Genomic DNA, 16461 nt, shown 5'->3' on the forward strand with positions numbered 1-16461 from the left:
CTGCTCACGTCACAAGACTGGGTACCTCAGCAGTACCAATCTGGTGATGAAGGCATGAACATTCCTGAAAAGCTGTCCATGTCTTAAGCCCAAAGAATCTGGGTTCTGTAGTTAGCAGAAAATGGCAGCAAGTAGCAGCAATAATGTAGATGTATTCACTAGCAGAAAGAGAAAGAAGGCAAGCAAAAAGTAATAGCTTTTCCCTTGAGTTTCCTTATATATACCTTACTGACAGAAGATGTCAGCCACTTTTTATCACCAGTTACTTCTTCTTGGACATACTCCTATAGACCTGCCCAGTAATTGATACCATATCCAATCAAATTGTCAACTAAGATTAACAATTGCTGTTCTCTGGAAACCTGGCAGAAGTAAACATAGAATCTTAGATTTACAATAGGTGAATATTTATTATTGGACCAGAATTTCTCTTGATCTGTAAAATTCTGATGCATGATATAGAGGAATTGGATCAAATTATCTTTGCAGTCTTTTTTGTTATTATTAAGAATGATTTATTTTTATTTTATGTGTTTAGATGTTTAGTCTGCATATATACCTATCCACCACTTGCTTTCCTGATGTCCATGAACCCAGGAAAAATCATTGGAACTCTTGTAACTGGAGTTTCACATAGTTGTAAGCACAATGCATGTACTAGGAACCAAACCTAGTTCCTCAGGAAGAGCAGCTATTGCTCTTAGCTGCTGAGCCATATCTCTAGCCCTGTATCTTACAAGTTTTACTCAGTTCTCACTTGCCATGTTTTTGGAGTCCTATGTGACTCCCAGAAGATATCAGCTTATCCAAGGCTCATCCTCTAGAGATTTCATGGTTGCAGATGCTGTCATGGTAGTGCCTACTTCTGTTTCCCTGGCACTCACTATGTCTTCTGGCTTCACAGCAAGTATGTATGACTGGGCAAAGGGCCTTCATTTGTTTCCAAGTAATGCTTGGCAAGAAATACAGAGGAGTCCAAATCCCCAGAGAACAACCCTTAAATAATACCACAGTGTGAGCTGAAAAAAGATACACAGCATGCTATCCTTTGGGAGACACTTCTCTAGCTGCTTCTCACCCACCCACAGCAAAAACTTGTTTGTTTCTTCAGCCTGTTGGCTTCCTTTCTTTCTCTCCCCTCATGTGAGCTGGTAGATCACCTATTTGCACTCACATCTCTATCTCAGGTTTACACCCAGGAAATGGAATTGAACACCAAGCAAATTCTATGCAGATGTGATTTCTTAAAAGTGTGTTTTGTATGGCCTTAGGAGGGTTTCCAGATTTAGCAATAACTAAAGAACTCTAGTTAAGTCCTTTATTGCTTAGTGTATATCCTGGTACTTAGATCTTGCTCTGGTTTCCCCTAAATAACTTTACCAAGCAACCCACAGCTGTACCCTGTCTGTGTGATCTCAGATGAAACACGAAGCTGTGTAGGTACTGTGCAGAGTTTATTCTAGAGCAAAGGGGTTAAGGGGAAGAGGATAAGCTCAGTCCTGATGCTACTTGATATGCATGGATTGGTGGTTGGGAACTCCCCTTTTCTGAGGAGTAGCAGAAGGGGGATAGGAGGAAGAGGGAGGGAGTGTGGGACTGGGAGGAGAGAAGGGAGGGGTCTATGATTGGGAAATAAAGTGAATAAACAAATTAATTAAAAAAAAGAGTGGCCACTGGAACCACTGCAAAGGAAATTTTTCATGGGGAAAGAATGAACAATGGCCAGAAGAACCATTGCACAGGGCACACTTTTGAGGTATGAGGGTGGGCAGTGGTCAAAGAGACTGCTGTGGAGAAAACACTCTCAGAGGGTCAATTGTTCCAGCATCAATTTTAAAATAGGTTTTATGTTTTTTCTTAAAATCTGTAGAATAAATAGCTTTCCTGATGGTTGTTCCCTTGTTTGTTGACTAACAAGCTCTAATTCAATTAATTAATCCAAAACATTTGGATTAATCCCTGAGTGTGTGTGTGTGTAGTATACATATGTATCTATGTACCATATGCATACAGCATTCATGAAGGCCAAAATTTGGTATCATGTTCCCAAAACTGGAGCTACAGGCAGTTGTGAGCCACAAGATTGGTGGTGGGAATTGAATCCTAGTCTTCTGCAACGGCAATCAGCAAGCCATCTCTCCAGATCCCATTTGGATTAACTCTTAAAGGAGGAGGAAAAAAAATCAGGCAATAGAGTACATAAAAAAGAATTAATGGGCTAGAAAGGTAGCTCAGTGGGTAAAATGCTTTCTGTGCAAGTAAGAAGACCTTGGTTCAAACCTTCACAATATCCAGGAATAGATTAAAGAGATAGATTAATAGAGATGTGGCTTAGTGGGCAAATTTCTTTTTTTTTTTTAAATTAACTCATTGGCACAGGAGACAACTACCTGAACAGAACACCAACAGCACAGGTTCTAAGATCAACAATCAGTAAATGGGACCTCATGAAAATGAAAAGCTTCTGTAAAGCAAAGGACACTGTAGTCAGAACGAAACGACAACCTACAGACTGGTAAAGGATCTTCACCAACCCTGTACCTGACAGAGGGCTAATATCCAGTATATATAAAGAACTCAAGAAGTTAAAAATCAACAAATCAAGTAATCCAATTAAAAATGTGGTACAGAGCTAAACAAAGAATTCTCAATAGAGTAATATCGAATGGCAGAGAAAAACAAAGAAATGTTCAACGTCCTTAGTCATAAGGGAAATGCAAATCAAAACGACCCTGATATTTCACCTTACACCCATCAGAATGGCTAAGATCAAAAACTCAAGTGACAACACATGCTGGAGAGGTTGTGGAGAAAGGGGAACCCTCCTCCACTGCTGGTGGAAATGTATACTTGTACAACCACTCTGGAAATCAGCCTGGCGCTTCCTCAAGATCCAGCTATACCACTCCTAGGCATATACCCAAAAGAGGCTGAAGTACATAACAAGGACATCAGCTCAGCTGTTTGCAGCAGCTCTATTTGTAATAGCCAGAAGCTGGAAACAACCCAGATGCCCCTCAACTGAGGAATGGATACAGAAATTGTGGTACATCTACACAATGGAATATTACTCAGCAATAAAAAACAAGGATATCATGAAATTTGCAGGTAAATTGTCAGAACTGGAAAAGATCATCCTGAGTGAGGTATCCCAGAAGACACACACAGTATAAACTCACTCATATAGACATATAATATAGGATAAACCTACTAAAATCTGTACATCTAAAGAAACTAATCAAGAGGGAAGACTCTTGCTAAAATGCTCAATCCCTATCCAGAAAGGCAAAGACGATGGACATCAGAAGAAGGAGAAAACAGAGGGCCTCTGAAAGGCTCTGCCCTGAAGACTATCAAAGCAGATGCTGAGACTTATGGCCAACCTTTGGGCAGAGTACAGGGAATCTTTTGAAAGAAGTAGGAAATAGTAAGATCTGGAGAGGACAGGAACTCCACAAGGAGAGCAACAGAACCAAAAGATCTGAGCACAGAGGTCTTTCCTGAGACTGATACTCCAAACAAGTACCATGCATGAAGATAACCCAGGACCCCTGCACAGATGTAGTCCACGGCAGTTCAGTGTCCAAGTGGGTTCCATAGTAATGGGAACAGGGAGTGTCTCTGACATGAACTGATTGGTTTGCTCTTTAATCACCTCCCCTTGAGGGGGGAGCAGCCTTACTAGGCCACAGAGGAAGACAATGCAACCATTCTTGATGAGACCTAATAGACTAGAAGCAGAAGGAAGGAAAAGAAGAACTCTCCTATCAGTGGACTTGGGGAGGGGCATGCATGCAGAAGGGGGAGTAAAGAAACGATTGGGAGGGGGGGATGGAGGGAACTACAGGGGAGATACAAAGTAAATAAAGTGTAATTAATAAAAAATAAATAAAAATAAAATTTAAAAAATGTAAAAAAAATAATTACAGTTTATTCACTTTGTATCCCATCTGTAGCCCCCTCCACCATCCCTTCCCAATCTCACTCTTCTTCCCTCTTCTTCTCCTCTGCCCCTCCCCCAATCCAATGATAGGAGAGGTCCTCCTCTGCTTCCATCTGACCCTAGTCTATCAGGTCTCATCAGGACTGGCTTCTTTGTCTTTCTATGTGGACTGGTAAGGCTGCTCCCCCTCAGGTGGAGTTGATCAAAGAGCCAGCCTATGAGTTCATGTCCGAGATGGTCCCCTGGTCCTATTATTGGGGAACCCTCTTGGATACTGAGCTCAGTGGGCAAATTTCTTGTTGTGTAAGCATGATGTTTCAAGTTCAACTTCCTATATTCCATGTAAATGTTGAGTGTTTTGTAATACCAGCCTCCTACCAGGAAGTGGAAGGCAGTGACAGGAGAAATCCCTGGAAGCTTTGTGAGCCAGGTATCCTGGTATAAGCAGCACCAAAACAAGAGACTGTTTCAAACAAGGGGCAAAATGAGGATAGACACCCATGGTTGTTTTGGTAGCTTAAATGAGAATGGCTCCTATAAGTTCTTATGTTTGAATGTTTGAACCCTTGTTTGAGAAAGATTAGGAGGTATGATACAGGAGGTGGGCTTTAAGGTTTTAAAGCTCATGCCAGGCTCAGTCTCTACCTGCTGCCTGTAGATCAGGAAGTTTCAAAGCTCTCAGCTACCCAGTTAAATGGTTTTCCTTTTAAGAGTTACCTTGGGCATGTTCTATTTTAAGCAATAGATCAGTAACTGAGACAGTTGTCCTCTGACCTCTACATGTATTCTGTGGTACTAATGTATCTGCACTCACACAAAGAACACTTACACACACACACACACACACACACACACACACACACACACACAACTAGAGCCTGAAACTAATTATAGGGTTTATATCAAGCTACTAATTTCTAACTATCTACTCAGTGTATCCTATTCCCAATATTGTGTGAAATACATGAAAAAGGGCATCACTTGAAATTTAAAATATAACAGAAAGGACATAGTGACACCTTTTTATTTTACCAATAATACAAACTGAGAAAGGAAGATTGAAAAGTTTGTTTGGCCTGGGCTATATAGTGAGGCCCTGTCTCATTATAAAACAAGAAATACTAAAACAAAACCAAATATAATGAGAGTTATGCATGCTGTCCGTTGCTTTTTAATCCCAACTCCTCTTGAGAGCAGTGGGCCTTGTAGTATGGCTGAATTCCACAGCAGAGGTAGAGGAAGATGAGCTGGGACTGGTTTAGAAGGCACAGTGTGGGCAAAGTGAGTCATTTCTAAATGACAAAATTCCAGGATAGAGCTACACCAAGAACCAAATAGGGACTAGAGAAGTGGCTCAGAAGGCTTGGGTTCCAGAATCCACATGGTGGCTCACTACCGATGGTAATTCCATTCCCAGTGGATCCCACATCCTCCTATGTACTCCAACCAGCATGCACAAAATGCATATACAACATGAAGGCAAAACACTCACATTCTTTTATTTTATTTTATTTTATTTTTTTCTTATCAGTTACATTTTATTAACTCTGTATCCCAGCCATGTCTCGCTCCCTCATTCCCTCCCAATCCCACCCTTCCTCCCTCATCTCCACCGTGCCCCTTTTCAAGTCCACTGATGGGGGGGATCTCCTCCCCATTCATCCGATCCTGTTTTATCAGGTATCTTCAGGACTGGCTGCAAAGCCCTCCTCTGTGGCCTAACAGGACTGCTCCTCCCTTCGGGAATGGGGAGGCCAAAGAGCCAGTCATTGAGTTCCTGTTAGAAATAGTCCTTGTTCCCCTCACTATGGGAAACCAACTGATTACTGAGCTACCACAGGTTACATCTGAGCAGAGGTTCTAGGTTATATCCATACATGGTCCTTGGTTGAATGTCAGTCTCAGAAAAGACCCTGTGCCCAGAGATATTTGGTCCTTGTGAAGCTCTTATCCTTTCCCCATCATACTAACTCCCAATCTTTCTTATGATTTCCTGTACTCTGCCAAAGGTTTGGTCATGAGTCTTTGCTTTGAAAACACTGCTAGTTAGAGTCTTTCAGATGCGCTCAGTAGACTCCTGTCATACGTTCAATGCACATCCCATCTGTCTTTCTAAACAAGGATTGATCATCTTAGACAATGTCTGCTCTCTTGGTTATCTTTTTTAGGTGTATAGATTTCATTATGTTTGTCATATCTTATAGGTCTATATAAGTGAGTATATACTGTGTTTGTCTTTCTCCTTCTGGGATATTTCACTCAGAATGATCTTTTCTAGATCCCACTATTTGCCTGCAAATTTCATGATTTCCTCCTTTTTTGATTGCTGAGTAGTATTCCATTGTGTAAAAATACCACAATTTCTGTACCCATTTCTCCGTTGATGGACATCTGGGTTATTTCCAAGTTCTGGCTATTACAAATAAAGCTGTTATAAACATGATTGAGCAAGTATCCCTTTTGTGTACTTGAGCAAAGTTTGGGTATATACGTAGCAGTGGTATAGCTGGGTCTCGAGGAAGCACTATTCCTAATTGTCTTAGAAAGCGCCAGATAGACTTCCAGAGTGGTTGTACCAGTTTACAGTCCCACCAGGAGTGGAGGAGGGTTCCCCTTTCTCCACAACCTCTCCAGCAAGTGTTGTCACTTGAGATTTTCATCTTGGCCTTTATGATGGGCGTAAGGTGAAATCTCAGGGTCATTTTGATTTGCATTTCCCTGATGGCTAATGAGGTTGAACACTCACATTCTTTAAACAAACAAAACTCAAAAAAACAATACTAGAGGCAGGAATGGAGTTTAGTCAATGGAATGCTTATCATAGTAATGCATAAAGCCCTGCATCACATATGATCAAGTGTGGTAGTGGAATCCTAGCATGTGCAAGGAATAGAAGCAGGAGTAGAATAAGTGTGAGGTCATCCTCTGTTGTATAGCAAGTGAAAGACATGCCTAGGCTTCATGTAACTCTGTACAAAAATAAAAAGGAACAAATGATAATGAAATAGCTATGTAGATACTGAGATTTCCAGGTTATTGTATCTCTGGGCAAAGTTTCAACAGAAGCATGTAAATTGTTAGTAAAAATAGTTTCTTAAGGGAGAAAGGTATTTATGGGGGTGAACATGGGTCAGAGCTGGAGAAATATCAATGACTCAATGGAATCTGTGTCCAGCAGTTAGAGACATTTATGCAGTGGGTACTTCTATGCATGGTGTTACATGTCCACCTTGGTGGAGAAGATTTTCCATTTGGGGTTTCTTCTGTATGCTAATTTGACCTCACTGCCCAGCTACATCAATTCAAAGAGATCAATCAGGGAGGCAAATATCAAGTGCAATGAAACTACAAGCAGCTATATGCTGCAAATGGAGAGGTAGATGCTACAGTTATGAACCTTGAACAGACATCATTCACTTATTAAGCCTTACTGCCTAGCACAATGCCTGACTTATTTTTGATTTTGAGTAAACACCAAGTGAATCACAGAAAGAGGATATTGATGGAAACAAACAAAAAAAAATCATGCTATTTGGGTTTTAGGGAAAATGGTGCCACCTGGAAATGCACAGGGCCTTTCTAACCAGCAACTTGCATCTGATTATAGATGCATAGAACAGTAGGAAATGGTATTTGAATTTTAGGCAATGAGCTTTTCTAATACTTTCTCTATTTTTCATTGCGGGTACAATACAACTTAAATCATTTTGGGCTAGACAGCTTTTGAATACCACTTGTATGTTCAAAGCTAATTTATTTAATATCCAATGTATCTGAACCTTGAACAAAATAATTCTGAAGCATTTAGATAGAAAGTATTTAGTAAAAAAAATGTCCTGTTCACTTTCACAAGACTGTAATCAATCTTATAATTTTAATGTCATGTGCTTTTCTCTTTTCCAGAAGGGTAAAAGGGATAACATCTTATCCTATGTTCATTAATTCGAGCTAAGCTCAGAGTTGAAAAGATTGGTTTTATTATCAGCAAGTTAGGTTGTATTTTCCTTTCTCTTTTGGATTGAAAACTAAGAGATATTGAAAAGCAAATGACGGATTGTAGATAAAACAAACACAGTGTTCACATTCCCCAACTTTTGCTAATGTCAGATTTTAGTGTTACTAGAGAAAAATGTCTTTACTACTGCTCCCCAAAGGGTAGTTTCAATGCAGGAGTGTTTATTCTGTGGATGGTATTAAAATTCACACATTTATCTGGGTCAATACCTTATGCTAGCCACTTGAAAAAGGCAATAATCTGGATTAGGGCAAGGTCTTATTATTCAGTCTAAATCTTGTGATATATATATCAATGTGTAATTTTTTTATTCCATTCTTTTGTAAACATAGGATTAACTAAACTGAATATAACACAAAAGTGCACATAAAAGTACATTATGGCTTGGTGAGGCTGTGGAGAAATGTGCAGCCACAAGTGGAAAACAGTTTGATGATTTCTCAAAATATCAACCATTAAAATTTCCTGAAACAAAATTTCTGTTTGCAGGTATATATTTGAAAAGCTACAGTACTGCATACTTTAAACCTTTTTATTTAAATTCAGCTTATCAACTCTTTGGATTATTTAAGAATGCTTCTCTCTTAAGATGAGGGATTTAGGCTTTTGTGACTTGTACTAAGCCATGGTAGGGGGTTCTTGATATTGGCAAATATTGGGGTTCAGAGGATACCCACCAAGATTTATAGGTTCTTGTGTTCCCAAACAAAGAAGTGGGCAGACATATGAATGGTAGCAGAAGCAGGGGCAGCTTATTAGTAAAAGCTACATTTCACAGGAGGAAGCCCATTCTTCAGAAGAAAAGCATTTTGGAATGTGGTCTCTGTATTACATGGCAGAGGACAGGAGATTCTCTTTGACAGGTGGGTGGGGGAGTAGGAACATGGGGGTTGGGTTCATATGCTCATTTTGTAGCCGTTCTGTAAGGCTTCTGAGTCTCATTTCCTACTCTCTTGTTAGTTCTGGGTTTTATTCTCTAATTTCTTGTTCATTTTGACTCTTGTATCAAGACAAGAAAGGAAATGGGTTGGAATAAGAAAAAGCAATGCAGATTTTATTTCGACTTGACAGGATGACTTCTGTAGAAGGTGAGTGAGTTTCTCAAAATTACAGGCATAGGGTTACTAGAGTGATGAATAGCCAGAAATCAAATTAAGAGAATTATAATTCACAGTGTTATCATGAAATTTGAAATACTTAGAATCAGTTTAACAAAGAGTGTACCACACCTCTATATTAAATTCTATAAAATATTGATAAAAGCTAAAGACCTGCATACACAAGGAGATATACTATACTCATGAATCAGACGATTTTCAATTTTTAGATGTCAAGTACCCTTAACTGGCCACGGACTCAGCACAATCCTAGTTATAATCCATCAGGTGCTTTTATAGAAATTAATTCTAAATTTCACATGGAAATATAAAGGATGTATAATAGTTAAATAACTTTAAGAGAGCAAAATTAATGTCTAGACTATATTTATCAAAATATTGTATTATTACAGTAGCTTCCATCTGGGTTCTATGGGGACCCACTGAGGGAAAGCTGTTGCCTTTGACCTGGGTAGAAATTTAACATTAAGAGCTACTCAAAATATAAGAGTATATCACTTAGACCAGTCACTTACCTGGTTACAAGATCACTCCTCTTGACCTAATTACATGATAAAAAGATGGAAGGAATAATTATCCCCTTAATGAAATAGTATACTTTTTCTTCCCAGAATCTCTTTTTTGTGAACAGTTGCAATGGCCCTACCATGAGATGGCTTTGTTAGGTTGGCCTGGTATTCTGAGTCTCAGAAATTTTATATTTTCTTCTATTCATTCTGCTTCTTTTGATTGTTGACAAATGTGTAAATATGCTTTCTCTGGTAATTTGGCCCCCTTTTCACCTCCTTTTTGCTATGTGGCTGCTTGCCAAAACTCTATGACTAACTTAAAAATGCCATGCTAAGCAGGGTGGTATGTGCCTTTAATCCCAACACTCAGGATTCAGAGACAGAGACAGGCAGATCTCTGTGAGTTCAAGGCCAGTCTACATAGTGAGTTCCAGGACAGCTAGGACTACGAAGAGAAGCCCTGTCTGAAAAACAAATTGAAAACAAAACAAAACAAACAAACAAAAAAACCCCTGCAAAACAAAAAGCCTGACTTCCCTGACCCCTTCACCTTTCACTGACTACCCAGTATTTTTTAACAAAGTGAATTTGATCTTATTTTTTTATTAACTATCAACACCCTCCCTCAAAAAAAAAAAAAAAAAAAAAAAAAAGAAAGACAGAAAGAAAAAAAAAAGGCCCAGTGGAAAGTAGGCATAGTGGATTAATAGAATAAAATAAAGTCTCAAAATAAACTCACACATATATGATTAATTAATTTTTGACACAAAGATGGTCAAGGAAATTCAATGTAGAAAAGACAATCTCTTCAAAATGAGGCTGAAACAACTGGATAGCCATATCAGAGAAAATGGATCTTCATGAACGCATACATCAACCATGAACCAAATATAAAGAAACAAAAACAAACAAAAAAACAAAAAGCCAAACCAAAACAAAACAGAGACATCAGGAAAAACATAGGCTGAAATGCAGGTCTTACACAATTTTGGAAGGAAAATGTAGAAGAGGCTAGGCACAGTGGCGTTTGCCTGTAAACCTAGCACTAGGAAGGCAGAGGACGATGGCTATAAGTTTGAGGTCTGTATTGGTGTACACAAGTTTATGTCATGCCAGCTAGATATGCATAGGAAGTTCCTATCTATTTCTTTACTCCACCACACACACACAGACAACAACAACAAAACAAACAAACAACAACAACAAAAAAGACAGAGGAGAAGAAGGAAAGAGGTAAACGTAACAGAAAATCTTGTGAACTTGGCTTTGGCCTTTGGCAGGATTTTTCTTCATAGGTTTTGTTTTGATTTTTGCTACTAAGAAATTATGAAGAGGAAAAACAGGTAAAATCAGTTTTGATCAACATTTTTATAGTGGTGTTACAAAGGATACTTGTGTAAATGAAAAAGCAATTGGAAGATAATATTTTCAAAACATGTACTCAATAGGAGAATTGTATCTTGATTATATAAAGGGCTTTTATAATTCAGTTGATGTGAGCACAATGCAATGAAAAAAAAAGATGCTTTGTGAACAAATATCTATGGAGAGGAAATATACCCACGAAAAAGAACTGAAGTTGTAAGAAAAACATAGCAGAGGATTCAGGTGTGCCAGGGACAAGAACAAATTGCAAGGATGCTCCAAAGCAGTGGATCTCAACCTGTGGGTTGTGACCCATTTGGCAAACCTCTGTCAATAAAAATATTTACATCACAGTTCATAACAGTAGCAAAATTACAGTTATGAAGTACCAATGAAAATAATTTTATGATTGTGGGTCACCATAATATGAAGAACTGTATTACAGAGTAGCAGCATTAGGAAGGTGTTTTGTGAGTTAGACTCTGCCTATAATTATCAAATTCAAACCTAAGTAGTATGGTAAACTAACCTGAGGGACATAAAAGACCATAAATGGCCTTTGAGCTGAAGATGGATGCTTTCCAGTTTTGTGACTATTGGCCATACAGCCAGTGAACCTGTATACTATCGTGCCTTTTTTAGTTTTGAAATGCACTTTTGTGCATTCTCCTGTTAGGGAAGAGTAACAATACTCTGCTTTTCTCTCTTTCTTTCTTTCTTTCTTTCTTTCTTTCTTTCTTTCTTTCTTTCTTTCTTTCTTTCTTTCTTTCTTTCTTTCTTGGTGAAAGTTCAGGGACAAATGACCATCAGTTGGGTTGGGGATGCAGCCCAGTTAGTAGAGTTATTGCCTAGTGTTTTTGAAGCCATAGGTTAGATCTCTAGCACCGTATAAACCAAAAGCTGCTCCATACCACCCCAGCACCAGGAGTATAAGCATGCCATCGCACCTGGCATTTTCTTCCTTGCTTTCTTTTCTTTTCTTTCTTTTCTTTTTTTTTAACGTTTCTCACACACAAAAGCTCAACTTTATTTCACGTAATTTGGTAAAATAGAAAGCAATAAACAATACTATTATTCCGTATTACTGTATTATTTCAAGGATTGGAAATAAACCATCTTGTGTTTTTCACTTGATGATGAATGAATGTGACTGAGTTTGAGAGGTCTTCTTCTTCTTCTTCTTCTTCTTCTTCTTCTTTTTGTTTATTTGTTTTGAGATAGGATTTCTCTGTATAGCCTTGCTGTTCTTGACTCGGTTTGTAGACCAGGCTGGCCTCAAAGATCTACTTCCCTCTGCTTCCCAGAGTGCTGGGTTTACAGGCATGCACCACTACACTTGGCTTCTTTTTCTTTGTAAATTTATTTATTCATAAATAATTTACATCCTGATTGCAGCCCTCCTCCTCTCCTTCCAGTCCCTCCACCCTCCACCATTCTCTGCTATCCTACTCCTCAGAAAGGGGGAGGTCCCCATTGATACCAACCCACCTTGGCACCTCAAGTTGCAGCAGGACTAAGTGTATCCTCTATCAGTAAGGCCAGACAAGGCAGCCCAGTTAGGGGAAAGGAAACCAAAGGCAAGCCTCAGAGTAAGAGACAGGCTCTACTCCCATTGTTATGGGGCCCACATGATGACCAAGCTGTACATCTGCTACATATGTGCAGGTGGATAGGACCAGTCTATGTATGCTCTTTGGCTGGTAGTTCAGTCTCTGTGTGCCCACATGGTCCAAGGTTAGTTGACACTGTAGGTCTTCTTGTGGAGTCCTTGACCCCTCCAGCTCCCTCAGGTATTCCCTCAACTCTTCCATATGACTCCCCAAGCTCTGGCTAATGTTTGGCCGTGTGGCTCTCATGTGTTTCCATCAGCTGCTAGGTGAAGTCTCTCAGAGGAATTAAGCTAGGCTCCTGTCTACAAACATAGAAGAGTAACATTCATAGTGTCAGAGATTGGTTCTTTTCCATGGAATGGGTCTCAAGTAGGGCCTTTCTTTCTTTGACCATTTCTGCAATCTTTGTTCCATCTTTGTCCCTGTATATGTTGTAGGCAGGACAAATTTTGTTTTTGTGGGTAAATTGGTGTCCTTATCCCTCCACTGCACGTCCTGCCTGGCTAGAAGGTGGCCACTTCAGGCTTTGTATCCCCTGCTGCTAGAAGTCTCAGCTAGGGTGACCCAAATAGACTTCCTGAGACCTCCCCAATCTCAGTTCTCTGGCATGTTCCAGAGATGACCCCCACCTCCAATTTCCATTCTGTCACTCGGCCCTCTTCCTCCCTCCCTACTTCTAATCCTTATCCCTGCTCCCTTCCCCATCCCATCTCCGATGTCATAAATGTAATTTAGCTACTGTTGTGAATTTTAATGCAAATATCTGTGTTTTCTCATGGTCTTAGGCAACCCCTCCCAAAGGGAGAGCAAGACAGAGGTTGTGAACTGCTGGTATAAAAAATAAGATACAGATACTAGATGGAATTTTACTCAGCAATAAAGAAAAACAAAAGTATGTAATTTGCAGGATGCACTTATAGAGTATTTAGTAAGCAAAGTGACCTAGACTCAGAATAACAAAAATAGTACATCCTCTCTCATATGCAGAACTTAAGTTTTAATATTTATATGTATGCATAAGTTGGTGTGAAATTGGGAATAGGCTGGGAAGGGAGAGGCAAAAGGACACATGTGACATGAAAGTATAAAGGAGGCTACTGTTGGTACAAGGAGTAGCAGGGACATGGGGGAGAAGAGATAGAGAGGAAAATCAAGAAGAACAAATATTTTGAAGCATGCCATAATGAAACATAATATTTTGTATACTGAGAAAAACAACAAACCACCACCTCCAAAATAAAACAAAACAAAAACAAAAATCCCACACAAAACAAAACCCAACAATTAGAAATTGTTATTCCCACTGGGCTTGCCCTTTATCAGAAACAGTGAATATGGGTAGCTGTGGTGGGAGGCAGGGGTTGACAATGGTTTTTACTGAGGTGCAAAGTCCTCCAGGGACACTGAGAATTAATGGTTTATTCCTTTGCAGGAGGTGAAAGGCATTATAGAAAATGGACTCTCAATCAGTTAGAAGGAAAATGGAGGTGTACTGGGCAATGGAGGAAAACAGAACAAAACAAAACAGAAGAAACCCCCACACATTTTGAGGTGGCAAGTTATGGCCAAGCTTCATAGTGGTCTCTGAAATAAGTAGAAAGTTGTGCTGACACAGCTGACCATCAGAGGAACTTGTCTTTAATTCAATCACCCCGATGTCAAGAAAACTTCCCTTTTGCTCTGGTTCTTCCTCAGGCATACCATTCTTCTTTAATGAGGTGTCATCACTGTATGTTCCCTGAAATGTGTTTTTGCTTATGACACTACCCATTTCATTTTCACAGCATAGATAGACTGCTAATAGAGTATTTAATTGAAAAGATTTTTCCCTAAAACCCTTTTGTGCAGGAATCTAAGGTTCTCAAGGAAACATCCCAACCGGGGTTGGTTAAGGGTTACATAACTAGGCAGAGGATTTACTTCCTCATTATCTTTGCTTTCCTGTCAAAGATCAGCTAGGAAGAGTTCTCTGGAACAAGGCAGCTTTGCAATGAGATGAATGCAGCCAAGGTAAAATAATGACTATAGAACCAAGGAGAAATGAATGTATTCCATATCTATTTTGCACACTATGATAGCAAGATGGTTAGCAAATGTCATTGGAGAATGGATTTTTCCCCCTCATGTTAAATGTGTCTCTATTTTGACAAGTCTAATTAGCCACCTGCACTTGGACAGATGAGTCTTGTGTTTCACCCCAAATGACTATTTGCCTTTGACACAAACCTTTCTCAGATATAAGGCTCTCATAGTTATATTCTTCTTCCTTGGAATAAACTACACTGAAGAAAGCAGTCAGGCCCAGTGGCTTCCCAGGGGTCATGGGAGTAAGTGAGTAAACAATTACTATAGCACTTTTCGTGTCACAAGAGAAGAGATGCTACTATCATGCAGTAAAGAGTGGCCAGGGATGCTGCTGAACAGCCAATGCATAAGACAGCTTCTTACACAAGAAACAATATCCAGCCTCCACTGCTAATACTGCCAAGGGTAAGAGTTCCACATCCAGAGAAAAGGAACCATTGCCTGTCACGCAACAGAGTACCACCTGAGTGTTCCCTCTTCTGGACGCTGCTGTTTTCTAAATACTTTGTGGATCAGCATTTTTCCATGGGACTGAAATTATTGAGTAGGGTCTAGCATTAAAATTGGCAGCTTTCAAATTGCTCCAAAGTAGGTGCGTTAAATCTCAAATTTGGATGAAGTTCAAGGACGACAGAGGAGATGTGCAGCATCACTTGGAAATCAAGGAAGGATTTCATGAGAAATGTGTGCAGGTGGCTTCATTCCATCTTGAAGTGCCAGATACCCCATAGTGAATTCTCCTTTGGGAAAGAGCAAGTATTCATTTTCATCTGAGGCAAATGCTGAAATTACAGATTGGCCTCTCCAGACTTCCAGAAGCTGCCATTTCACTCGGAGTGCTCTGTCACTTTGATTTCAACGGCACAGGGTTGTTCTTATTCAGATAGGTCAGTGGCAGAACAGCCGTCCGAGAGCTCGTTTCTTGAGCTTGTCCATTGCCAACCCTGATGACTTTTTTCTGAAAGGAGTGGCCTCTGAATCTTTGATGATGATCAGGGAAAAAAAATCCCGTTAATAATTTACAAAAGCCAGAACTGTTCCTCTTTTGTATCCTCAACCCTCCTGGAACATGTGATTGTTTATTCATATCTGGTTTCCAAGTAGCCAAGTGATGAAATATGATTGGCCAGCTAGTATTGATTGCCTCTCTCGTTCTCTTGGATAGCAGTTGTTTCTTATGAGACAGTCATTCTTTTTATGAAAGAATAAGAAGAGGTCTCTTTTTTTCCATCCTCAGGAAAAGTGGGCTGTTTTGGCTTTCTACCATGGAGGAGGAACTTGAAGGAGAAAATTGGTCGACCTTCTCCATTCCCTGGAGCATCGGCAAGGCAGCAGAGGACAATGGAGAACATGTTTGCCGGTGAGTAATGGTCTTCAGGTGAGACTACCTGGGGGTCTATGTTTTCTGAGATGTTTTATCAGTAGGAAGAATTTGTATAAACAGGGGTTGAAAGGCATGTCTCTAAATTATATGAGAATGATGCCTTGGATAGAAAGGGGTTGGGGTCTTTCAGAGTTTGGCTCAGGTTGAGAAAAAAAGTGAAAGTGTGGCCGGAAATAGCAAGCAAAACAAAAAGACAAACCCCCAAACTGTTGTGACTATTTTATTTTCTTAGGAATAAATATCTAGAGGCACTTTTGGGAGAAGAGAAATTTACCTGCTTTTTCTTATATATGGTATAATAATAGGCTAAAATTCACAGTAAACTTTTGACAGCACTTTTCACTGGGGAAATTGGCTTGCTCTCTTTATTTTGGCTTAAAAGACGGTGTTTTCTCAAGGACAAATGTACCTGTCAGGATGAAAAGTTTTGAT

At 39.6% G+C, this 16461-nt stretch overlaps 1 long non-coding RNA gene across 1 annotated transcript in view; it reads left to right on the forward strand.

Moving 5' to 3' along the window:
- The window catches only part of LOC132650147 (uncharacterized), a 102368-nt gene extending 86363 nt beyond the window's left edge, over window positions 1–16005 (forward strand). Inside the window, exon 3 of the long non-coding RNA XR_009588539.1 lies at window positions 15883–16005. This is a non-coding gene — a long non-coding RNA (uncharacterized LOC132650147). The remainder of the gene's footprint in view (window positions 1–15882) is intronic.
- Window positions 16006–16461: the final 456 nt, after the last annotated feature.

This window comes from Meriones unguiculatus, chromosome X, assembly GCF_030254825.1.
Source record: "Meriones unguiculatus strain TT.TT164.6M chromosome X, Bangor_MerUng_6.1, whole genome shotgun sequence".
In the NCBI taxonomy this organism is placed as follows: domain Eukaryota; kingdom Metazoa; phylum Chordata; class Mammalia; order Rodentia; family Muridae; genus Meriones; species Meriones unguiculatus.